The following is a 6944-nucleotide window of genomic DNA, read 5'->3' as shown; positions in this document are numbered from 1 at the left end:
CACATTGTCTAGTTTCTGCAAATGTTAACAACCAGAAAATTGTAGTAAATAGCATATCTAGTAAACCAAGACAATCTGAGTCAGGGCATGCTTCCTCACACAGCACTCTTCAGGGTCTTTACATAGCTATTCAGTCATTTTCCTACTTAACTGTCACCCAACAGCCTGGTCGCCACTTCTATTAACCATTCATTTTGGGAATGGTACATGAATGGATTTATACAGTATATGGCCTGATACTCTAAGTGGTGATGGTCAATGTGACAGGGTCTGGACTTACTTGGATATGCATCTCTGGGCTTGCCTGTGAGGGTTATCTTGAATATGTTAATTGATGTGGGCAGGGCCATTATCAGGACAGGAGATTAGAGAATTAAAATGGAGAAGGGAGCCAGGCAGCAGCTGAGTACACATTTAGCACCCCCCCCCCTTCTTAAATAGGGATTTGATGTCATCAAGTGCTGTAAGCTACTGGTGGCTTGACTTCTCTGGACTGTACTTCCTGTGAGTTCAAATATACCTCTATCCATCACATTGTTTTGTCAAGGACTTTTATGACAACAACTACAACAACAACAAAAAGAAATTAAGACATAATCCTCACAGAATGATTTTCTAGACTATTATTCATATTACTTCAATTATTAATAATTTGTTCCTCTTTTGTCTGACTAGTAATTCATAGCATTGATATACCACACTTTAGACTACTGACTTATTAAAAATATCTAAACAGTGTCCATCTTTAATCTACTATGAATAAAACCCATATAAATATATGCAGATTTTGTTTGATCATATGTTTTAATTTGTCTCAGATAAAACTCAGTATTTTAATAGCTGTTTATATATTAGCTATATGCTGTTTTCCTGAGAATCATTTTACATTCCATAAGGAATGTATGAGGGATTATTTTTCATCTTATTCTCCCCATTTTGATTAATCTGTTTTCTTTTGTTTTAATCATCTCTCAAAAAAACTCAACAATGTTGAATGCCTTTTTTGAATTTAAGAACCATCCATATTACTCCTCCCTCAGTGAACTCTCTTCTCATAGCTATGGCTGTTTCTGTTTGGATATTTGTGTACTATTGAATTTTATAACTGTATAATTCAGGCACTATTTGTTAGATAAGTGCTTTGCAAAGATTTTTTTCTTGTATATAGCTTATCATCTTTATTCTTGGAAAGGGTTATTTTGTAGAAAAAGCTTTAAAATTTGAAGTTCAATTTATTCCTTTTTCTTTTAATGCACCGTGAGCTTTTTTTGTGTGTGCCAAACTTTGTTATATAATTTTATACTTAGTGTTTGGGGCATGTAGGTTTTAGTAATTCTATGCCTTCACTGTCCATTGAAACATTTGTGATTTTTCAGATTATCCTCATTGTCCCTGGCCATTCTCTCTGTTTTGCAGTCTACCAAACATTAATACAGCTTTTCATGCTTTTCTTTGACATTTCCAGGGTATATATTCATCCTATGTCAATACACTTAAAGTGACAGTTTCTTTCATCCATACAGTTAGCTGCCCTAATCTCAGACAACCAATCTCTAAGTGTTATTTGTTGTATTTAGACTTTTCGCAATCGATGTGATTATTAAGGAGTTGGGCTTTAGTCTGTCATTTCAGTTTCGTTTGTTCTCTGCTTCAACCTGTATGTGACTAATGCTGTCAGGTTTATTGTTTTTGTTTTGTTTTATCTACCAAGGAAAATCTTGAAACATCAAGAGAAGAAGATAATGCTACATCATTTACTTTTAGTTTTGCTTTTTAATCTTTAAATTTCTTCCTTATTTGGAAAGTTTTCAGTATGTCTTTCTGTACTTTTAAATGTCTCCTTTCTTTGCTACTCCTGAAAATAAGGATTCTATGGTTTTTTTTTTTTTTTTTTACTGTCACATAGACCATGAATTCGGTTTGTTTAATTTGCCTATGCCACTTAAATTAATTAATTTAAATTACATTTTATTTTGTCATTTAATTCTACTGTTGAGACTATTTCTTGACCTTTTAAGTTTAGCTTTTAAAATTATTTATTTAATTTAGAAACAATCTTATTTTACATATCAATACTAATTCCCTCTCCCTTCTATTCTCCCATGGCCCTCACAGACTCCCCCATCCCATCCCCCATCCACTCCCCAGGGAGGGTGAAGCCTTCCACGGGGGGGGGGGGGGGGGAATCATCAAAGTCTGTCACATCATTTTGGGGAGGGCCTAGGCCCTCCTCCCTTTATCTCAGCAGAGAGATTATACCTCCATGGGGAATGGGCTCCCAAAGTCCATTTGTGCACTAGGGATAAATATTGGTTCCACTGTCAGAGGTCCCATAGACTGCCCAAGCCTCCCAACACCCACATTCAGAGGGCTTGGTTTGGTTCACTGCTGGTTCCCCAGCTCTACTACTGGTATCTGTGTGCTCTCACTTGGTCAGGTCAGCTGATTCTGTAGGTTTCTCCAGCATGGTCTTGACCCCTTTGCTCCTCCCTCCTCCTTTTCTGTAACTGGATTCCAGAAGTATGGTTCAGTGCTTAGCTGTAGGATTCTGCTTCTGCTTTCATTAGCTACTGGATGAAGACTCTAGAATGGCATTTAAGGTAGTCATCAATCTCATTATAGGGGAAGGGAATTTATGGTAGCCCTTCCATTATTGGTTAAATTCTTAGTTGGGGTCATCCTTGTAGATCTCTGGACATTTCCCTAGTGACAGATTTCTCTTTAAACCTATAATGGCGCCCTATATTAAGGTATCTCTTCTCTTATTCTCCTGTTTTCCCCCTACTCAGTCATCCTGATCCCTTATGTTCTCCTCCCCCTTCCTCTTTGCCCTTTCTCTTTTTTCTACCCCCACCCAATGTTTCCAACATGGTCAAGAGCTCTTATCCCTTTTTCCTTCTCTGGGGGGGGCATGAATGGCCCTCCTTAGGGTCCTCCTTATTTCCTAGCTTCTCTGGCGGTGTGGATTGTAAGCTGGTTACACTATGTCTAATATCTATATATGAGTGAGTACATTCCATGCTTGTCTTTCTGTGATTGGGTTACCTCACTCAGGATGATTTCTTCCAGTTTCATCCACTGACTGAGAATTTCAAGATTTCATTTTTTTTTTCTGCTGGGTAATAGTCCAATGTGTATATGTACACATTTTCTGTATCCATTCTTTGATTGAAGGGCATAGATTGCTTCCAGGTTCTGGCTTTTACAAACAACACTGCTATGAACATGTTTGAATAGATGCCCTTGTATGAATGTTCATCCTTTGGATATATGCCCAAGAGTGGAATTGCTGTATCTTGAGGTAGACTGATTCACATTTTCTTGAAGAACCACCATACCAATTTCCCAGGTGGACACATAAGTTTTCACTCCCACCAGCAATGGAGGAGGGCTCCCTTTTCTCCACATTTTCTCCAGCATGAACTGTCATGGGTAGTTTTCATTTTAGCTATTCTGATAGGAATAATATGCTATCTTAGTGTTGTTTTGATTTTCATTTCCCTGATAGCTAAGGATGTTGGGGACTTTCTTAAGTGTCTTTCAGCCATTTTGGATTCCCCTTATTGAGAACTTTTTAATTGGATTATTTGGTGATTTGGTGACTAGTTTCTTGAATTCTTTGTATGTTTTGGAAATCAGCCCTCTGTCAGATGTGGGGTTGGTGAAGATCTTTTCCCATTCTTTGCGCGGCTTTTTGTCTTGTTGACAAAAAATGTCCTTTGCCTTACATAAGCTTCTAAGTTTTAGGAGGTCCCATTTATTAATTGCAGTTCTCAGTGTCTGTGCAACTGGAATTATGTTCAGGAAGTGATCTCCTGTACCGATGCATTCAAGGCTACCTCCCACTTTCTCTTCTAAGAGGTTCAGTGTGGCTGGATTTATGTTGAGGTCTTTGATCCATTTGGATTTAAGTTTTCTTAATGGAGATAGATAAGGATCTATTTGTAATCTTCTACAAGCCAGCACCATTTGTTGAAGATATTTTCAGATATTTTCTTTCTGTTGCATAAGTTTAGCTTCTTTGTCAAAATCAGGTGTTCATGGGTATGTGGATTAATATCAGTGTTTTCAATTGGATTCCATTTGTCTACCTGTCTGTTTCTGTGCCAATGCCAAGCTGTTTACATTACTATAGCTCTATAGTAGAGCTTGAAGGCAGGGCCAATGATGCCTCCAGAAGTTCCATTATTATACAGGGTTGTTTTGGCTATCTTGAGTTTTTTTTTTTTTTTCCATAAAAAGTTGAGTATTGTTCTTTCAAGTTCTGGGAACAATTGTGGTAGGTTTTTGATGGGGATTGCATTGAATCTGTAGATTGCTTTTGATAAGATTGCTATTTTTACTATATTGATCCTACCTATCCAAGAACATGGGAGATCTTTCCATTTTCTGGTATCTTTGATTTCTTTCTTTAGGGACTCAAAGTTTTTGTCATACAGGTCCTTCACAGGTGTGATTTGAGTTATCCCAAGTTATTTTATGTTGTTTGTGGCTATTATAAAAGGTGATATTTCTATGATTTTTTTCCTCAGCAATTCATATTCTATATATAGTAGTGCTACTTATTTTTTTGAGTGAATCTTGTATCCTGCCTCTTTGCTGATGGTGTTTGTCAGCTACAGAAGTTCCCTTGTAAAATTTTTGGGGTCACTTATATAAATTAGCATGTCATCTGCAAATCAGGTCATACTTTGAAAACCTGTACTCCACAAAATTAGAAAATTTAAAGGAAATGAACAATTTTCTAGATAGATATCACTTATCAAAACTAAATCAAGAACATATAAGTGATTTAAATGGACCTATGACCTCTAATGAAATAGCAGCATATATCAAAAGTCTCCTGACCAATATAAGCCCAGGTCTAGATGGTTTCAGTGCAGAATTCTATCAGAAATTCAAAGAACAGCTAATACCAATACTCTTCAAAGTGTTCCACACAATAAAAGCAGAAGTGTAATTGACAAACTCTTCATTTGAGGCTACAATTACCTTGGTACCCAAGCCATACAAAAACACCACTAAGACAGAGAACTGCAGACCAATCTCCTTCATGAACATTGATGCCAAAATAGTCAATAAAATACTGGCAAATCAAATACAAGAACACATTGCAAAAATCATCTGACATGATCAAGCAGGCTTCATCCCAGGGATGCAGGGATGGATTAACATATGAAAATCCATCAATGCAGGTCGGACTGTCCTGCCCAGAGTCCTCCTGTGTCCTGGTCCCACCTCAGCCCAAGGAGGGAGCACATCTTCTGGTTCCCTGCTTGGAGCCTCCTGAGGATTGGGTACTTCATGCAGAGGGACCCATCCCTGCAGTCTGTCCTTCTCAGAGTCTTCCAGCATCCTGGGTTTGCCTCCACACTCAGTAGGAGATAAGCTTGGGCTTATTTCCTGCCTGCCTTTTGGGAACATGCTTGGACCTTCATGAGGCCTTGGGCCTGCATGTGCACTGTGGAGATCATCCAGTCAGACTGGCCTGTCCAGAGTGTTCCAGGGTCTTAGTCCCACCTTTACCCACTGAACGAAGAGATCCATCAGAGTTTTGGCCCTGCTTGCACCCACCTGAAGAGAGCCTTGGTCCTGTACTCACCAGGAGAGGGAGAGATCCCCCTGGTACTCACTGGAAGAAGGGATGGGTAGATGAAATTATAAGAACACAGTCAACAACAGAAAGATCAATATGACACCCCCAGAGTCTAGGGACTCCACACCAACAAGACTTGAACATCTCAACACAGATGAAGCAGAAGAAAATGACCCTAATAACAACTTCATGAAGATGATAAATACTCTAAAAGAGGAAATGAAAAACATCCTTTAAAGATATAGAAGAAAGAAAAAACAAATATGCAAGAAATCAACAAACCTCTTAAAGATGAAGGAAACAATTCAACTAGTCCATGACCTGAAAACTGAAATAGAGACAATAAGGATACAAACTGAGTGGATGCTGGAAATAGAAAAGCTGGGTAAATGAGCAGGAACTATAGGTGCAAGCATAACCAAAAGAATATAAGAGATGGAAGAGAGAATCTCAGGTGTTGAAGATACACTAGGAGAAATAGAATCATCAACCAAAGAAAATCTTAAGCCCAACCAATTCCTGACATAAAATACCTAAGAAATATGGGACATTGTGAAAAGGTCAAACCTAAGAATAATAGGTATAGAAGAAGGTGAAGAAATCCAACTCAAAGGTACAGAAAATATATTCAAAAAAATCATAGAGGAAAACTTTCCCAACCTAGGGGAAGACATGCCAATAAAAGTACAATGAGCTTACAAAATACCAAACAGAGTGGACCAAAAAAAAAAAAAAAAAAAAAAAAAAAAAAAAAAAAAGGCCCTCAACACATAATGATCAAAACACCATATAATAACATATAAATGCAAATCTATCAGAATGACACCTGATTTCTCCATGGAAACTCTGAAGGCAAGAATGTGCTAGATAGATATTCTACTAACACTAAGAGACCATGGATGCCAGCCCGGACTACTATACCCAGGAAAGCTTTCAATCCCTATAGATGGAGAAACCAAGATATTCCATGACAAAAACAGATTTCAACAATACTTAGCAATTAATTAAACCCCATAGAAAGTCCTGGAAGGAAAACTCCAATCCAAGGAAAGCAATAAATAATCCCACTTTACCAATAGCCAAAAGAAAACTTGGAGGAAATCCACACATAATACCACCACCACCAAATCCAAAACAAACAAGAATGAACAATTAATTGCCATTAATATCCTTCAATATTAATGGTCTTAACTTGCCTATAAAAAGACATGGGCTAGCAGAATGGAAAAGAAGACAGAATCCATCCTTCTGCCACATATAAGAAACACACCTCAACTTTAAAGGCAGATATTACTTTATAGTTAATGGTTGGGAAAAGATTTTTCAATCAAAGGGATCCAAGAAGCAA

Source organism: Phodopus roborovskii, unplaced genomic scaffold (genome assembly GCF_943737965.1).
Source record: "Phodopus roborovskii unplaced genomic scaffold, PHOROB, whole genome shotgun sequence".
NCBI classification, from domain to species: domain Eukaryota; kingdom Metazoa; phylum Chordata; class Mammalia; order Rodentia; family Cricetidae; genus Phodopus; species Phodopus roborovskii.
The sequence above is the reverse complement of the archived record's forward strand: the minus strand, read 5'-3'. Positions refer to the sequence as shown.